The sequence below is a fragment of the Stegodyphus dumicola genome, chromosome 2 (genome assembly GCF_044657685.1).
Source record: "Stegodyphus dumicola isolate Sdum_Otavi_A_Nest chromosome 2, ASM4465768v1".
Classification (NCBI taxonomy): Eukaryota; Metazoa; Arthropoda; class Arachnida; order Araneae; family Eresidae; genus Stegodyphus; species Stegodyphus dumicola.
Window position 1 is genome coordinate 166,695,517 of NC_140769.1, and position 20,788 is coordinate 166,716,304.

General features: G+C 31.5%; 1 protein-coding gene across 3 annotated transcripts in view; it reads left to right on the plus strand.

Annotated features, from left to right (window-relative positions):
• The window catches only part of LOC118193914 (neuropeptide S receptor-like), a 1,011,430-nt gene that overhangs the window by 869,468 nt on the left and 121,174 nt on the right, over positions 1-20,788 (plus strand). The gene's annotated exons all lie outside the window — the stretch shown is intronic.

Here is a 20,788-nt window from a genome sequence, read left to right on the forward strand (position 1 = left end):
CAAAACATTTGAAACATTTCAAAATATATGATTATTAGGTAATTACTACGACTTTTATTTCTTAGCAGAGGCAAACGTCAATGAGTCAAATTTTTATTAGCACGTAATTTTCAAAATAAATTTATATGAAAGCCGAAATAAGAACACTGTTTCTAATAAAGATTATCTTAAAAACTGGAGCTAATTTAAGTTTTAAAAATAAATTATTCTGTTTATGAAATAACAGAATTGAAATTAATTATAGTTATTGAAAATTAAGATGCCGCCTGGAAATTTTTAAAAGACTGAAAGGAAATAGCTTCGCAATTATTCGTTTATTGTAATAAAATTTCTGTTGCAATTCATTGGAAATTACTTTCAAATTTAGAATTTAATTTTAATTCTTTTCTTTGATTTATAAAATGAATAAAATTTGAATGATAATTAATTTTTCCTTTGTTACAGAAATTTTCCTTTATGCTATTTTTTCCTGAAAGGTGTGTAAATTTAAAGTTTATAGTCTGTGCCTTTAACATAGTATTATATGGTTATTTAGAAACAGCTTTAATATAGCAAAACTTTTCGTTGACGTAAAGCATAAATTCAGCGAACCTGTGTTTAAAGGACATTGCAAAAATAACCTTTATTTTTTAATTTGATAATACACTATGAAATAGTAGATACAATAAACTATTATGTGTAGTAATGCATTTATCTGAAATTTTATGATTTAAGAAAACATTGACAACGAAAGATAATTTTTTCTTCTTATCAGCTATAAATTTCAGTTATTAGTATCACCTAAATAATTTAACGGTATTTTCCTTTTATCTTTTTTCTTTTGATGTAAATTTTGCTTTTAGGCATAAATTTAATTGAATGTTTACATACCTGATGGATAATTTATTAAAATGTTTTGCTCACTCCCTTATTTTAATGGTGCGTATATGACCCCTAAGAAGAGCTTTAGAAAAGTTCTGTTTGAATGCTATTAAAGCTCTGATAAATTTAACAGCAAACCTTCTAGGCTATGAGAGTTTTTTTTTACTTTCCGATATGTGTGTGTATGGATAAAGTGCTGCAGGAACTCTTCGTTTGGATGGAAAAAGCAATTAATAAGAACGGATCGTTTTAATCTCTTTTTTAACACCTCATTTGTGGAAGGAGGAGGAACTTTTTTTTTTTATTTTCATCGTTCTTGGATTGATCACCGATATATCAAAATGGGTTAAATTCCAACTGCAAATAGAATTATTTACAGTTGGCTGGCTATTAATTTGGAGGAATTCTACTAACTTTTCCTCTAACTCAAGTGATAATTCTAAATCTTTTATATGATAATTTGCTTAACAAATTAACAATATACCACAAGCGCGTTTCTGATATGTTTAAAGATAAACAGTCTTCCATTATCAACAATGATGACCGATAAGTTTTGTTTGGTGTGTTAAGTCCTATTATAAAAGTATACATTTGAAACTTGAAATAAAACTACAGAAGAAATTACTACAGAATGAAGGCATTTTGAACATACTATCTCGATGTTTTAATCAAACTGTAGAAAACGACGACTCTTAAAAGCATTTTAATATTTTATAAATTTTACCTATCGACAAATAAGCATACCCTCTATTTAAATCAGTGATTATTTTGTTCTTCCAATCTTAACGCTAACAGTTCAAAATGCACTTTTTCCAATATCTCTTAACTCTCATTGTATTTAATGTACACACTCGGCTTTCACCACAGTTAACAATGCCCTTCATTTTAAGGGACTAAATAAGATGTGAGGCTTGAGAATCGGGAACAAACTTTAATCTAAAACACTGCTGTCAACGTTTCTTTAATATATGCACTTTTACACGATAAATGTCCTTAAGTGTTTAGAAAACGGCGTATCACAGTGCAGAGTCATTAGGTTTTTTTGTGTTGGAGACGGGAAGAATGTATAGTATCTTCGCCGGGATTCGAACTCTGAACCTCCCGAATATGCGTCGCTTGTGCTTCCAGTTACACGCCGAAGGCATACTAAAAATAAGTAGAAAACCTCTCATAACACAATAAATGATACGTTAAGCACTTTACCTGAACGTTATACACTCGGCTGTATAATTTTAAAAAGTAATTTTACATGTAACGATAATCTACCGATGCATTTAATAGGCTGCGTTGTACGCAAATTGGAATTCAACAACTCTTTTTTATGCGTGCAAAAAGGATTTCATAAAGGATTTTCTGTAATAAAAGTCTGCTTGTGAAATATAAAACTGCTTTAATGCTATTAAAATACATTTCTCATAAAGATAAATGAAACTCTGCGAAATGCTTTCTGCTTTGAAAATATTAAATGAGCTTAGGAAAATAACTACTTGACAAAGAGTCTAAATAGAAATTAATATTTGATCAAGAAAGAGGTTTCATGAATAAATACAAAATACCCAATAGTTTGTTTGGTTTGGGTTGCTATGATCATGTTTAAAGCATTTACTAACGTCTAAACGTCTACGTTAAATTCATTTTGAACCACTAAGTCTAAATCAAATCTTCATTCAGGTCCTTAATAAATCAAACTTAAAAAAAAAAAAAAAATCGCAGTTTATTGTATCTTATTTCAAAAACAATACTTGTAATATTTGTATTTAATTGTATACATTTCGGTTTTAAAATACTTCTAATTATGTGTATATATGTGTCTTCATTACTTACCTATTTATTCGAGGCATTTTGTATGGTGATTCAGTTTTTATTTAAAGGATATTTTGTTTGATTTCCGATTTGTGGCCATCCCAAGACTTTTGTTTCGTTCGATGTTCTAGATCAGGGATGGCCAACCCGCAGTACGTGTGCCATTGTGTAGTACGGCAGAGTTTTAACAGTGGCCTGCGAAGATTTATTGAAAAAACCATAATATCGTCTGTATCAACTCCGTCGATAGATATACACATTAGAATAAATATAATAATTCAAATTCTCTACAAGACGTTAATTGTTGCACAACTGAAATCCAAATCGAAAGTATTGACGTACAGCAGCATACTACACTGAAAAGTAAATACTACACTGAAAAGTAAATACTACACTGAAAAGTAAATACTACACTGAAAAGTAAATACTACACTGAAAAGTAAATACTACACTGAAAAGTAAATACTACACTGAAAAGTAAATACTACACTGAAAAGTAAATACTACACTGAAAAGTAAATACTACACTGAAAAGTAAATACTCCACTGAAAAGTAAATACTCCACTGAAAAGTAAATACTACACTGAAAAGTAAATACTGCACTGAAAAGTAAATACTGCACTGAAAAGTAAATACTGCACTGAAAAGTAAATACTGCACTGAAAAGTAAATACTACACTGAAAAGTAAATACTGCACTGAAAAGTAAATACTACACTGAAAAGTAAATACTACACTGAAAAGTAAATACTACACTGAAAAGTAAATACTACACTGAAAAGTAAATACTACACTGAAAAGTAAATACTACACTGAAAAGTAAATACTACACTGAAAAGTAAATACTACACTGAAAAGTAAATACTACACTGAAAAGTAAATACTACACTGAAAAGTAAATACTACACTGAAAAGTAAATACTACACTGAAAAGTAAATACTACACTGAAAAGTAAATACTACACTGAAAAGTAAATACTACACTGAAAAGTAAATACTACACTGAAAAGTAAATACTACACTGAAAAGTAAATACTACACTGAAAAGTAAATACTACACTGAAAAGTAAATACTACACTGAAAAGTAAATACTACACTGAAAAGTAAATACTACACTGAAAAGTAAATACTACACTGAAAAGTAAATACTACACTGAAAAGTAAATACTACACTGAAAAGTAAATACTACACTGAAAAGTAAATACTACACTGAAAAGTAAATACTACACTGAAAAGTAAATACTACACTGAAAAGTAAATACTACACTGAAAAGTAAATACTACACTGAAAAGTAAATACTACACTGAAAAGTAAATACTACACTGAAAAGTAAATACTACACTGAAAAGTAAATACTACACTGAAAAGTAAATACTACACTGAAAAGTAAATACTACACTGAAAAGTAAATACTACACTGAAAAGTAAATACTACACTGAAAAGTAAATACTACACTGAAAAGTAAATACTACACTGAAAAGTAAATACTACACTGAAAAGTAAATACTACACTGAAAAGTAAATACTGCACTGAAAAGTAAATACTCCACTGAAAAGTAAATACTACACTGAAAAGTAAATACTGCACTGAAAAGTAAATACTACACTGAAAAGTAAATACTGCACTGAAAAGTAAATACTGCACTGAAAAGTAAATACTACACTGAAAAGTAAATACTGCACTGAAAAGTAAATACTACACTGAAAAGTAAATACTACACTGAAAAGTAAATACTACACTGAAAAGTAAATACTACACTGAAAAGTAAATACTACACTGAAAAGTAAATACTACACTGAAAAGTAAATACTACACTGAAAAGTAAATACTACACTGAAAAGTAAATACTACACTGAAAAGTAAATACTACACTGAAAAGTAAATACTACACTGAAAAGTAAATACTACACTGAAAAGTAAATACTACACTGAAAAGTAAATACTACACTGAAAAGTAAATACTACACTGAAAAGTAAATACTACACTGAAAAGTAAATACTACACTGAAAAGTAAATACTACACTGAAAAGTAAATACTACACTGAAAAGTAAATACTACACTGAAAAGTAAATACGAAGAACTTATTTCAACTGCAAGTGATCCAAATTATACTGAATTTTGGAAATTTATACCAACAAGCATTGTGAAAAAATGTTTTCTAATTTCAGAGCCAATCCGAGCATTAATGATTCCGTCATCCACCCCTTCTCTTGGTTTCGAATCAGGACATCATCTGGGAACAGCTTTTCATTCTTAGGGGTTTTAGGGCATGTTTTCCGTTTGAAGATTAAGAAAGGGGGAAGTCTGTACCCGTCTGCCAGCATCACTGTTACGCGTTGTTTTTCACATCCCGAAGTTTTGATGATAACTTCCTTAGTCCCCTTCTCCGTAATGGTGTAGTTGTGTAGTTACGAGGCATATCAAACCAAATTGCCGTCTCGTCAGCGTTGCCAATTTGCCCCATTGAAAAATTCTTTTCCTTCCTAAGTGTGATGACATACCGCTGAAATGTTAGTAGTTTTCCCTCATAATCTGCAGGAAGCTTTTGGCATATTGTTGTACGGCGTCTTAGAGATAAACCCATCCGCTTCATAAACCGATCCACCCATCCACGGCTAGCCTTAAACTCTTGTTTCGGTATTCCAAGAACTTCAGCCTCCTCTTTTGCTTTATTTCTTATGGTGTCACTATTCACAGGTTGTCGATCTTCCTCCTTTCACGTACAAATTCCAAAACTTTTTCTTCAATTTTAGGGTGTCTTCTTTTGCGAGGGCCAGTGAATTTCTTTCTACTAGCTTTAGTTGCAAACAGTGCCAATTTCTGTTGCCGCCATAAGCGAACATTGCTCTGAGCTACGTTGAACTCTCTCCCTGCCTTTCTATTGCCATTTTTTTCAGCATAAAGAATAACTTTACGTTTGAAAGTAGCGTCATATGACATTCTTCTCTGTTTGCCCTCCATTTCGTGACTACGTACTCTGCAGTTTGTATCCTCTATGCAATAATGTGTCAACGATAAATGTAACGGTAAATGTAGTCGAGAAATTTTGTTGACGTCATCGGCGAACTTTGCACTCGAATCTAATGCGCCATCGAATCTAATGCGCACCCCAATATTGAATACTACATTTGGTCAAAAACGATGCGCATTAGATTCGCGTAAATACGGTAATTTTTAGCATGTTGAAAAAGTTGAAAGTGGCACGCATAAATGTTTTTCAGATAGGGGCACTCTTCCCAAAAAGGTCGGCCATCCATATTCTAGATTATTTAATTATGAGTTAAGTGACGTTGGAACTCTAAATATAACTGAAGTAGAACTAGAGATATTGACAGAAGACAACATCTGGAAACTTCTAGATAACTTGCCAACATTTTGGAAGTTTCTAGAAGATGCGTTTTCAAAATCCTATAAGGAATTTTCTTAAAACTTCCAAGTGCTTGCATGGGCCTTTGAACCCATGCAAGCACTTGCAAGTGTCCCTTTGAGCATCCTACTGCATGGGAGATTCCGAGCGGCTAATCGAGAAGTCAGTTGATTGAGATTCTCGGATCCTTTTATATATTATTGCGGTGTTTATTAAGTGACTGGTATTTTAGACTACCCTGCGAGCCATTCTGGTGATCTGCGATATTCTTAATGTGTTAAGGAAAATCTTGTTTGTTTTCCGGTTTTCTGCTTTCTCTTTTTATGTCTGTTTATCTTACTTTGTGTTTATCGTACCTAAGTCATTTTTCATCAAAATAAAGCTTCTATTCATTATTCCATTTACTTATGTAGCATGTAACCGTATGTTTCACAACAATTTTTAAATTAGTATGATACTAGCAGAAGTGCCCGATGCCATTTAAGTTAGATTGAGAGTAATGCATCTAACAACAGAGAGAAAGATACCCCTGTAATCCTTTTCTAATAATGATGTATGATTCATAGTCATACATGTTACATTCCGATATGGAACACACATAAAGAATTTCGATAGAAAAATAAACTTATTAATTAAATGGTCTTAAACTCGTCTTACAAATCAATTGGTTGTAAAAGCTTAAAGTTCCGTCCAATATTTCACCTATATTCAATTTTAGTAAATTAAATGTGGCAAAAAATGAATCCTCATAATTGATCAGAAATCAATAACGCGAACAAACAAACACACAAACAGACATTCTTCTTTATACGTATAGATTTTGTACAACTTACAAATTTTGACTAACAAACTCTACGATTTGAAAGCGAGCAGTAGCAACACTTTTCTGACGAAAACAATTTTTATCTCCAACGCCCGAGACTGTTGCCACTCAGAAAAATGTGTGCGAAAATGAGCGCTTTCAGAATTTTTAATTATTATTTCGGTTGATTAAAGTTGTACGAAGCTGGGAATAGCGGAAATGGCTTCCCACGAATTATTGCAACCGGGAATAATATATTTAACGTTTGGCAATGCTATTTCTATTTCATTGTAAAACTTAGAAATTTTTTATTAACATACTCTAGGATTTGAAGGCGAACAGTGGCAACAACTTTCGAAATAAAGCAGATTTTCATCTCCAGCTTGAAAGACTGTGGCCTCTTGGAAAAATTAGGGCGAAAATTATTGTTTTTCCGAGTTCTTAATTAATATTTCTGACTTTAGCTACATTTTTTGGGAAAACGTGGACGTTGACCTTTTCCATTACCCAGAAAAGAATCGATTAAAGTTTGTCGACGATAGCTATAGTAGTGACTGAGTCATTAGAAGACAAACACACAGACCTTTATATATATATATATATATATATATATATATATATATACATAGATAGATAGATAGTTAGATAGATAGATATGTTTTCATGAGAAAAGATCGTGAACTCTTTTTAAACTATATCCTGACACACCCTAATCATCTAATTGCTACCGAAGCATCATTTCACTATCAAAAACTAAATACTGTTATTTTAAGTATTACCATAAAACACAATTCTAGTATTGCAATCTTCCATTATTACAATGCTTTCGTTTGAGATGATACAGAATTTCATTTGTTAATTCATAACCATCCTAAATGTTGCAATAACTCTTATTACTGTTATGTTCTCGGCGTAAAAAATAATGCTATGAAGTATTTTTGATGTTCATTTTAGATTCCGTTATATGTTTCTAACTCTCGTTATACGAGTCTTTAAAATGAATGCTATTTAATTATTTCCCTTTTTTATAAAACAAGTGATTACAGAATCACAATATGTTACCTAATTCATCACCCATTCATTTTTCTTTCATGACTGGAAGTAACTTGGGTGTGGCTGTTTCGGTTATTAACATAAGTTTGTGATGTTGACCAGAACTGATTAAAGCCGTATTGGTGTTCACAATCGATCATAAATTTGCGTCAGTTATTAATTCTCACAGAGAAAAGACAGCACTGTACTTCATTAAGTATGTTAACAAATGACTAAAAGCGTGGATTTTGCCTACAATCAATAAAACGTAATATTTATGGGTTGGTATTTTATACATCTATTAACACGTAATATGGAGGAGTTGGTATGATATAGGTCTATTGAACTATCTCACTCACAAATGAAGTTATGCGTTTTAGAAGCAAGTGAACACAGAATGTTAAGAAATGCGATTACAGCTGTCGTCTTATGCTGCACATTTCTCACCCATTCTCAATCTCGCTTATTTTGTACATCCATTTGAATTTTGTTCGAAAGCAAGACTTATGATGAAAAATGAGCTATGTGTGCGTGTATGTGTGTATGTGATTATGTCAAAGCCTCGAGGGCTATATGCCTAAGGGAAGCGATGCCTTCGTGGAGGATTTTCTAAGGAAAACTTTCTCGTATACACGTTACACATGGGGAAAACCACGAAAACGCCCATGCAGCCAGCCTGTTCGCAGGATTCAAACCTCGGACCGAACCACCAGTGTTCAGCGACTTTACCGCTCAGGCGCTGGTGGGCGAAAAATCAGCTATGCCCTCTGGGATTCCGAAGCTCGCTAGATATGCAACCATAGAATCATACGGAAGATATTGCAAATATTCAGATATTTTATACAAATATTAATATATTACTATTATTGTATGGTAGCTTATTCTATAAGAAAACATAAATTTATTTGAATATAAGATTTATTACTTCCTCTGTTTCTATGACAAGCGAAAACATACATAATTTTATTAAATTATACTTGCATAATTAATTTAACAAAATATCAACAACACGGTTTTTCAGAAAACAATTTTCCAAGAACTCAACTATATAAATTTGTTCTTAATTAGCCTAATGTTTAGAACATATCATTAGCAATTGTAAACGTTGTTAGTAATTGTAAAGACATAATAAATATTAGTATAAGCAAATAACTATTGTCGTATACATTATTACTAACAAACTACATGAGACAAAAAAAATTATTTGTGTAGTTCATTTTTCATGACGTAATTATAAAATTGATCTTTTGTTGAATATTTCCTTTCCAAAACAGAGAGATGAATGGTTGTACATGGAAAATAAATTATTCTTTCCTTTCTAAACAAATGTTTTTACTTTTTTTTAAATAAAGTGCATTGAATTAAGTTCTTATTTTGCTCAATTATTTATATTTATTAACTTTTTAGAAAATATATCTCAGGGCATAAAACATATAAATACATCTTTACAATATTTTGAATATGTAAATGTGAATTCATTTTAATGCAAAAATTTCCAATGTATTCTCTCAAATAGGAAAACAAGTAATTATTTTAGAAACTTTATGAGATTTAAAATTATATATACATTTCAGGTAAGTAGAATAAATGCAGAAGTTTAAAAAAATGTAAATTTTTTAAAGACGTTAATTAAAAAAATGACTGGATTTTCTTTCTGATGCCTATAACAAATATAAGATATATTAATATAAAACACAGATACCTAAAGCTGTTTTATGTTAAACCTAAAGCTGTTTTTTGTTTTGCACTATAATTTACGTTAATATGAGGGAACATAATATTTATTCATCAAATTAATGCAAAGCTGTTCAGAATTATGTACATTTATATACAAATATATTTTGCTTTTTTTTAATAACTAGATTAATCTGAAACACTTCACGTTATAACAAAGGATTTAACATCATATTACTTTACAATTGTCTTGATTTTATTTGCTTCATATTTGTAAACGGATTAGTTTGATTTTGTTTATATTTAAAAATTCATTAGTGATGCCTTTGACAGCAATAGACCTATCCTGATTTGCTAATTTTATATATACTAAGTATATTTGACAAAATATGAAAAAAATCATATTTTGTCAAATATACTTAGTAAAAAAATATATAGAATGAATTATAAAATGAATGAATAGAGAAGAAAACGAATACAAATTTTTATTGCTTTTATAAAATCCTTTAAGAAATATACAAGAATTGGTCAAATGAATGCAAAAACTAAACTGAACTGCGCAGACTAGTTAAAAAACAAATAATTATGCATAATATTTTAAATATATCAAGAAAAAATAGGCTGGATTAGAATTATGGCAAATCACATGTAGGCTGTCTCCTAAAGGGATATGCCTTCGTGGAGGGTTTCTCTTGGGAAACTGGCTCGTATTCATGCTATACATGCAAAAAAAAAAAAAAAAAAAAAAACGAAAACATCTTTTTGCAAGTATTCGAATACGACTTGGAATGGCAACGTTCAGCGATCTTATCGAGTGTTCGCGTCCGGGGAAAAATACTGATGTGAAAACCACATGATTTTTTTTTTTTTGTGTGTGTGTGTGTGTGTGTGTGTGCGGCCTATTAAATTATACACATTTTTTGCTACATTAAACTTATTTCCTCGAATTTTATTAGAGATATAATCCTCATTCAATTAATTTAGTTTTCACTTCACAGCAAGGCAAAAATAGATAAAAAATTCAAAATATCTTCATTAAAAATTGAAACGTATAGAAAATATAAAACACCAAATACAGTTAAAACTGTTAAAGAACAATTTTTACAATTAAAGAGTTTCTACGTAAAAACAAGCAATTCGGTCAGCGAGCAAGAAGGTAGACTTTTCTGTGCTCAAAACTAGAAGTTAACAATCGGTCTCAAACGGTAGAAAAGACACTAAAGGTGCAGAAACTGACTTAATTCCCTATTCTAAGTTTCAAATGTGAATACATATGGCTACAGCATTAGGCTTGATCGCACTTAAACAACTTTAAAATTGTTGATAATTCTATAACTATTGCATGCGGATTAAGTGACGACACAAAACCTTAACCAGAACAACTTAATTCAGGCATTTCTAAAGCAAAAAATTCACAATTTACCAACATATAAGAATACAAAAAACTGAGTTCACGGAGACGAGTAACATAGTGTGTATATATATTTATATAATAGTATTAAAAAAAATGAGTTGGTGGTGAGTGAGTGAAAAACCGAGTAACAGAGTGGGTAGGTGTAAATATAAATACTTTTTAAAAGGAAAATTTATAATCTATCTATCTATATATATATATATACATACATACACACACACAACTTTTTGGTACTCTCAATTGCAACCAAAAAGGGAAGTGCATAATTACACATTGTAGCAGTCCTATATACCAAATTTCAACGTCCTTAGGCTATTTGTTCTTGAGTTATGCATACATAAGTACACCGGACAAGAAAAAAATCTATATCCGTTTTGAAAAAAATTTATTCTGTCCTTACGTACAGATGTCACACACACACACACACACAAAAAAAAAAAAAAAAAAAAAAAAAAGTGCAAATAAAGTGTGTTTGATAGTGATCAAAATAGATATTTTCGTTGAAATATAATATTTAAAAATTTTCGTGATTACAATGCCTCCTTTGCTTCGTATAAGGAAATAAAATTTAAAAACTTTTTTTTTTCATGTTCACATTTTGCACAGAGAATACATTCCACAGAATTTTGCAATAAGGATAAACAAAAAGCAGTGTGGTATAAAAAAGTGGTATTCACACAATTTATTATTACCATTAAAAGCAAAGAAATAAATCTTTAATATTAAAACTACCAGGAAGCAAGATAATTAAATTAAGATTTATTGAATTATGATTATTAGAAAACCTAATCAAAATCATGAATGGGGTATTTCAAATTCTACTCTAGAACAAATACATTTTTATGAACAGAATTCTTAAAAAAGTGCAAACGTTGTACCTTCCAATTGCTATTTGAATATGTTGACAACTTCTTCCTAAAGGAAATGGCAGGAAGACATATTACACGCAATATTTTTCTATGCATGTAATACTTTCTTACACGCAATATTTTTTTGACCCAAAAAATGTTTAAGCGGAATAAAATTTCATTCTAAAAGAAGATTTTTTTCCCTTTATTATAGTATTACAGAGGGAAGGGTTTTTATCTAAAGGAAAAATAAATAGAGTTGAATTTCGCTCAGTAATGTTTCTCTGATAAGAAAAGGAAGAAAACTTCTCGAACATTATGTGAAAAACTGAAATTATTTATTCTTTAAGAAAATTAAAATCTTGGCATAACAGATGGCAATGAAGCTTTGCTTAAGTGTTTAAAATGAACCGTTATTTTTAGAGCAAATAAATTTGCACTATGTAGCTACATAATTACCTCGAGAGGAAACCATTGGTCGAAAACCGAAAAATTATTTTCAGATTTTATGATATTTAGGTTTTCATTAGGCTCTAAATTATTTAACTTTCCTAAACATCTGTTTTGAAAACACATTTACAGAATTTAATGTGTCTGAAAATCCCACGAAGCATGGAAGCAGAAAATAATATATAGCCTACGAGTTTGTCTTTGCTTGCGAGTTTCGTAGCTTTCTAAATTTTGATGCCTTTGATCTTGATAAAAATAGATTATTCTTTAAATGTTTTTCGAGCATTTAAATATGTAAAATAGTGCAGAATGCTTCTGTTATTAACGCTGCATTAAAAGCTTTCATTTCAGTTTTTGCCAAAAGTTTTTGCCAAAGTTTCAGAGTTTTGCCAAAATTTGAACTGATTTGTTTAAGGCATTCCATCGATTTGGAACTATTCGTAAGTCCTATTTACTACCTTAGGTGTAAAGAAAACTTTTACATGCTTTACACTCTTAACTGAAATATTCTGTCCGCTATTGATGAGAAACATAACGTCGTCTACATTGATTTTATTTTACCATAAGTACTTTCAACGACTCAAACACGATCATGTTCTTCAGTTAGAATTTAATGAAATGCAGGTATCAGGAACAGAAAAACAAAAGAAATTCAAGAATATAATTGAAACACAATGTCCTCTATAATGAAAAGGCAAAATAAAACCGAAGCGATACAAAGCAAGTAATGCCATCTAGGAATAGAGATTGTAATCAGAAATAATCTGTGTTATCTGGGTGGAGCATACGAATTATAATTTGCAAACCGAGATATTTTGTTCCCAGTTTCCAGTCTAACGTTCGCTCCCAAGAATTAAGTTTCAACATTTCGGGTCCGAAATCGTTAGATTTTTTTTAGTCAGAACATAGTTTTCTTTCGCTCAACTGTGTTAAAACGGTTGAACTGTTTTAAAACGGGGAGCACTTGAAAACACTTTTCAGTTTACACTGCGTGAAGATAAATTATCATATTAATACTCTTTCTTACTTTTTTATTATTTCTTGATAGACATAATTATGCTAAATGCAGTCTTCATTTGATGTAGATATTGTGTAATAATTTTCGTTTTTGCTCCTAAAGAACAAGGATTTGCGTTTGAATCATTCCCTTCCCGAAATCGATAATTTTATTCATTATCTGCGCCAAATTAAAATCGCACTTTTGTCTAATTTTTAATTTTTTCATTGGCATGCCACTCTTATATTTTGATACATGATTTTATAATGGAATATGAAAAACAAATAATTACATCAAGTTATGTATGGAAACGAAGAAGAAATTAGTTACTATTTAGTCATGAAGAACTTCTGTGTCCTTGCAGATAATCCTTTAACGTATGATTGCTGCTTTTCGTTTTCTTTTTTTTACCATCGGCAGAACAGTGGGTCCACTGTGTAAGGTGCTCTGAAGCTTGTTGTGTCCCGGTGATGAATGAATAAGCTAGAGCTTAGCGCTTTGTATTCCGAGACTTGACGATGAAAGGTGAAGAACTGCTGAAAGAAAAGGTTCGGAACTTGTGGGGAAGTACATGGCAGGACACTACAGTTAAGACCCGACTCGAGGATTTTGACGGAATGTTATTTTTCGAGTTACTGTGTGGGGCTAATATCTACTTACTTAGGGTAAATATTAGGCTGCCCCTTCATTTCTACATAACATAAGAGAACCTAGAGTTGGGACCATGGAAGTTCTCCCTGGTTGAGACCCCTGGTTGATTACAGCTTATCTTAAATACAGAAAAGATGCTGTTACCTGCAGCAGGGCATTGATTGACGAAAACGTTATGTTGCATGCAGGAGCCTTGTCTGGTATAATATGCTCACAGTTGTAATACATATTAACAATTATGAATTAAATTTTTAAAAAATTCTGCAAATGGAAATTACAACAAACTTTTCAAATTTGTAGTATTTTACATAATTCTGCTAACACGATAGCTAATTTAGGTACTTTTGAGAACTGAAATACATGTTGGGAGCATACAGATTCAATCAGGGGAGAATATAGTACACGCAGGTGCAAATGAAATCAGTAAGAATATTTATACATGACAATTTGAAGCAAGAATTATTTACATTATTAGATTATACAAGAAAGTACACGCAAGCATGTTGCAATTACAATAAGCAAACACTAATACAGGTTATAAGTACTAAATTGCAGATTATACGCAGATAATGCATTATTACTAGTTGCATATATACAGAACACCGTATTTGACGGCATATAAAACGCACCCTTATTTAGACGGCCACACACAGGGAAAAAAAGTTTCAATAGCGTGGTTTCTTTTAGTTCTCACGTTTCGTAAAAGCCAAATAAACAAATATTGAATGCAATTACCTTCACGTATAAGACGCAGGTAACTTTTTTGAGACCAAATTCGGGATTAAAAAGTGCGTCTTATATGCCATCAAATACGGTAAATGCTGAAGCTAATGGACTAGAATGTACTATAATAAAGTTAATAAATGAAATACATGAACGTGATACAGTATGCTAAGAAAGAGGAGGAAATAATTATATAGAGTAGCTTGGTTCAGCTGAAGATGTTTAACTAGTTACAAAACACGTTATCACTAAATAGAGAATTTGCTGATACAAAGTTATTGAAAACACTAATGATAATTTACTAAAGCCAAGTTTCTGATACAGCAACGCTGTATAGGATATTATGACTGGGCATTAATAAATCAGTCTAGTCTATATACTGCACTCCTGCTTTTGCAATTATTAGCTGTCCATGCACTTCACTTCAGTTTACAATGAATGGAGACATATGGTCATTACAAATGGTTAACAGATATTTTCCCATTTCCATCATCAACTAGATTTATTTTTATATAAAATTATAATAACTAAATGTTTATATTTTTCATCACACAACACATGCATGAATTTTGAAAAATATTTACATGAAAGGAGAACAAAAAACCTGACTTCAAAATAAAATGCAATTCCATTAACAAAATTCATGAAGTCCGCAGTTCATGAAGGACATAAAATTCGATTCATAGAAGACTTCATAAAATTTATCATAATAAAATAATGAAGTTTTAAAAGAAGTGATAAATATGCTTCTATTCTGTCCACATTTTTAGGCAAGATGGAAAATATCTTTCCCCAATGCAGAACGCAGATTCATAATTTTAGAAATTTAAAAAAAAGATGTCGTTGCCCAATAGATGGCTTTTAATAGAAACTATAAAACTTGAAGGAACTTAAATACTGTATAGTTTCTTTAAGGGCAAACCATTGTGTAATAATCTAGAGAACCTATGTCCCCAAAAGCATATTAATTAGTATGGATAAATTATGTTTATAGGAAGGCGTTGTAATTGGACCATGTCTTTTTGTGTATTTTGATAACTAAGGAATCGAAATTTTGAGATTCAAATCAGCTGTTGTTAGACAATTGAAAGTGCGTCTACCCTGGCCACAAACATTTCACTCTTCTTCCAATTTTTCCAGTGATATTGTCAGGAGATAATTTTTAAGATGTGATCTAGGCCAAGGAATGGGAGCATATTTTGGCATCACAATTTTTGGCTCCTTATCTTGTTAACTGATCGGCCAGTTCATTGCCATGTGATCCAGGATGAGCTTTTATTCAACAAACAGTGACACGAACCTTTTTGCTGCTTCATAGTAAATGCTGAATAAATGATGATATTGTTGCGCTTTTCTTTTCTGACACCAGTTGTTACGTTATTTTCTTCCTTCACATTCGTACGGGGTTTGTGTCGATTTGGAGTGAATAACGAAGACACTACTTGATGCAGTATCGAAACGCACTTTATTGGCCCGTATTAATCAGGACAGCTCCAAAACACTTTTACAGCCGTCGAAGATCTACTATAAATACCCTGGAACGATCAGCGACACAGCCTTCACACTGTCAGGCTCTCACGGTGAAGAGAGCTTCACTGCAAAGCGCCAAAGTACAACTTCCGACACTGCTCGGTCGTTCTCGGAACTCCACGTACTCTCGAGTCTCTCCACGCTACAACTGCTCTCGACGACACACAGATCACGGCTCCCGACTCTTCAGTTCAGTTGTTCAAGGAGCTCAACACGCTCTCTCGACGATGCACTAACCGCGATACACTAAGAGATTCTTTCGGTGCACTCGACGACCCATTCGGCCCTCGCTGCCCCGCTGTCAACTCGATCGACTCCGCAGGGAATTGACTCGCTAGATAAGACACCAACTCGATACTAACTCGCACTCTAGACGAGGCACACACACTAACTGACTGCGGACCAGTAGGGTTTATATAGCTTTCGGCTTGTGTTCGGGAACATTCTGGGCTAAACCGAATTCGTTCCAGAAGGTTCTCCAACCGTCCATGGTATATCGCCAATTACGCCGCCAAATGGCCAATTTCTCGCCAAATGTGGCAACCCTGCCTTTCTTTGCCATTTTATGGCAACCCTAAAACTGCTTTGCGGAGAAGCCATCTTACCGCGCCTGTACATCTCGTAACAATATGATTAATTTTAAATTGCAAAAGGTACTGAAAAACGATCAAATCAGATCAGTGATCACTGTACCACAGCACTTTACTATGTGAAATCCTCGGAATATCCTACCAAATTTTATGAATGCATACAATAAAAAAGTTTTTCTATGTATTTAAACGCAGAATGATTGTTCTCATGCAAAACTGATTGTTCTCTTGTTAACTCATGGGCTATTGCCATGTGATCCAGGATGAGCTTTTATCCAACAAATAGTGACACGAATATTTTTGCTGTTTCGTAATAAATGCTGAATAAATGATGATATGACTAATTTGAAATTAAATAAAGTACTGAAAAACAATCAGATCAGATCAGTGATCATTGTACCGCAACACTTTACTATGCTGGGAAATATTTGGAATATGCTACCAAATTTTATGAATGCATACAATAAAAATTATTTCGCATGCACTTATAAACAGAATGACTGTTCTCATACAATGTATTTTTTTTTTTCGTATGCGGAAAGTGTATGATTTTCCTCCACCTTAACGTCGCGAGACGTCATTGCAAATACCCATACTTAAACAACATTAGATAAGTAGTTCAATTGGTTCTAATTTCCTAGCTGAGCCACTTCAATGTTCGCTGACACGACAGGTATACTACTGTCTATCTTTCAGGATAACTGTTATTTTGTTTCTGGCAAATGTCGACCGTGAGAAAGAGAACGTTAAAAAGAGTAATTTCGCCATTTAGTGCGCCAAGATAGCAAACTGAAAAATAATTCTTCAAGATACCCCTACAAAATATGAGTTAGGGCTTATTTCTATGGCAATAGACAACTGCACACTATCTGTTGAGAACTGTTCGTATGATAGACAGGCAGAAGTCACCCACTTGCACACAGATGTGCACAGAGTTAGGTTACAACTTCGCGTTACATTCCACGATTAAATATTCGCTTTCGCATGTGCAGTACCACAATACTACAATATAAGGTGGTCAAAACTTAGTTAATATGTACTTTAAAGGTAATATACCATATATTGTATTTAATAATTTCTTACAACATTACGTTTATTTAAAAAAAAGGAAACAAAAGCTCCTGAAATGGATTATGGAAAAAAAATGGAAAGAAAAACAAACGAAAAGAAATAAAGAGGGCTTAACGATGATAATGATGTTAGTGATTTAACATAAAAACGAAACAAATATGATGAAAGCATCCCATGACTTTTTTGTACGGCCTCTTAAATATCCTTTTTAGAACAACAATAAACTGATATTAAATATCGTTAGATATTTACAACAACAAACTCATATTAAGTAATGTTACATATTGATGCTAGAATAATTACATATATAAACTGTTATTATAAATATATTTTGATTTCGTTAGTTGTCGAAAATTACTTTTTTATTAACTTTGAATTTTGACATTGGCCAAACATGAAGTTTCTCGTCATTTAAAATACTTCTGCAATATAAGTATATACCCTCAACTGACAATTACGAAAATAACGGCCAGATAAGTGATATATGTGTAAAGGATATATGTGTGTGTGTGTATATATATATATTTATATATATATACGCATATATTGTATTATATATATATTACATATATACGTTTGGTACTGCCGATTAAACCATTTAGGATAACACTAGGATAAATAAAAATGAATACCAGTATAAAATTTTGTAACACAGCAACCTTGAATTTGGCGCTGATTTAAGTCAAGATCTCAATCGATTTCGAGGGCAAACAAGCATAGGTCCCTTCATCATGAGAAGAGAAATCTGCAGGTCTGTGGACTAGTATGATAACCAAAAGTATGTGCTTAAAATGATGTTGTGGATCTGAAACTGCGAAAGAACGTAAAAACATTTTATTTTTATTACAGCTGTCGATTTTAAAATACTTTCTGGCCAAGAGAAAAGAGCGCTGAAGATTAAGAGTCCTGTTCGGGTTAGAATTTATTCGACAGGCTTGGTCGCATGGGTTGGTTTCTCGATTTCTAGTGAATGCAATAGAGATTTTCTTAAAATTTATCCCACGTTTTTCGTAATCCATTAAAAGACATTAAATAACTAAATATTCCCATCAGAGAATCTGAGAAAATACTTTGTAAACCTAATAGTGTAGTCGTATGAATGTATCAGGGTTTGTAAAATAGTGTAACTTATAAAAACGTAAATTGTAAAAACCTACGAAATAAAATCGAAATAAAATAAAATCGAACTTGAATCTTAATGGATACAACTCATCAATACACATAAATAAATGAAATCGCATTTGAAATAAAAATTGATGTTACATGCTATTTTTCTTATATACTTATTCCCTTTATTATAAAATACTCATTTATTTCTGAAGAAATGGAAAAAATGGAAACTGTTTTAAATTATTTGAAAATGACTTTTCTTCAAACTTAGTGATTTAATATTTTTTCTCCTTCACCAAACTATTTGAGCAAAATTTTTAGTGCACAGAGAAACAGGAATTTTAATTGCAGACTCAGATTTCAAAATTCGCACACAAAGTATTGGAATTCAAACTTCAAACCTGTACATCCTAGTAAAACATCTTGTTATGATAGTTCAGCCTCCTGTATTTTGTGCGCCTCGCATCGAGGGAATACTGAATAGAAGCTATAAATTTGAGTTGCGAAATACGTACGGTATTTGCTCTTAGTATTAAAACTTTACGACTATTTTCTAAGAATTCTTTGTGTAGAATGTTTCGAATAAATTTCAAAAATGCACACAAATTCGTGATATTTCATCGTTTTTGTCCTAATACAATATATTTCCTATCTAAGTACAAATTTTCAAATCGATATATTAAAGCCTGCGAGAATTTTAAGCTAGAAATATCTAATAGAACTAAAACATACAAAGAAAAGAAACGGGCACTACAAAATGGATATTTTGACTTATTTCTTAAAGTTTAAAATAAATTTACGATGCTATAACTAGTTAGAAATATTGAAATCTGTTGTCTGCTGATATATAATATTTACTTTCCTGTGACTATTGGATTCGATATCAGCCTTTTATACCTTAGAAAGAAAAATAAAGTTTATTTCCATTTTGTGTTTTTGATCAACCTTGTATGTAAAATTTTTAAATCCTGCTCAATTGATGGAAATACATTCAAGTTTCAACTGAAAATTCAAAAAGTCGTTTTTCATATTTTAACGTTGTTAAAGGCACAAAAAAAAAACTTCGAATGTTTATTTTGTATGAATAACATGCTGAACCATTTTACTTATTATTTCTGGACCAAAATGTTTCCGTTCCGAGTTTTATTCTCTAGCATCCTACGTCTCCGTATCTTCAACATTTGATAGCCAAGATTTATTTTATGAAAATAAGAATTTCGATGCAACAAAAAAGGATAAAAAGTAGAGAAGAGTTGTTTGACAAACATTTGTTCGATTTAGGTTTGTTTACGGAAGATACAGGAGTAAGTCGAGTGTAACTTGTGAAAAAGGTATTGTGATTTCTATTGCACTATGCATTTGTTTGTTGGAGGAATATATTTTACTGTAAGATAGGCAGTGTTCATCTTCATAACACATATATCGTACTGATGTGGAGTTTCATAAATAATAAGGTTATGATACAAATTGAAAAATTTACACGAAGTGTGAGACGACAAAACTACGATGTTCATTCAGTAAAAATTTAACGACATATAAAGGACAGGAAGAAAGAAGTTTGCAAAGTTTGAACAACTGAGAAATAAATTTTTTCTTCCAATTTCTTTTACATTTAGGAGCTATGTTTGGATGGTGCTAAAATTCTTAGTCTCTTTCTTATTGAATATTTAATTTGTTACTTTAAAATTTCACACTGAGTTCAATATACAGTTACTAGTTAGAAAAATAATGCGTTAGAGTTATCGTTACAAGCAGCAATCCACATACACTGCATATAACCTATTATAAGTTATCGCATTTGAAAGCATAATCAATTAATTTACAGAAATCCTAGTAACATTTCTAATGCACAAACAAA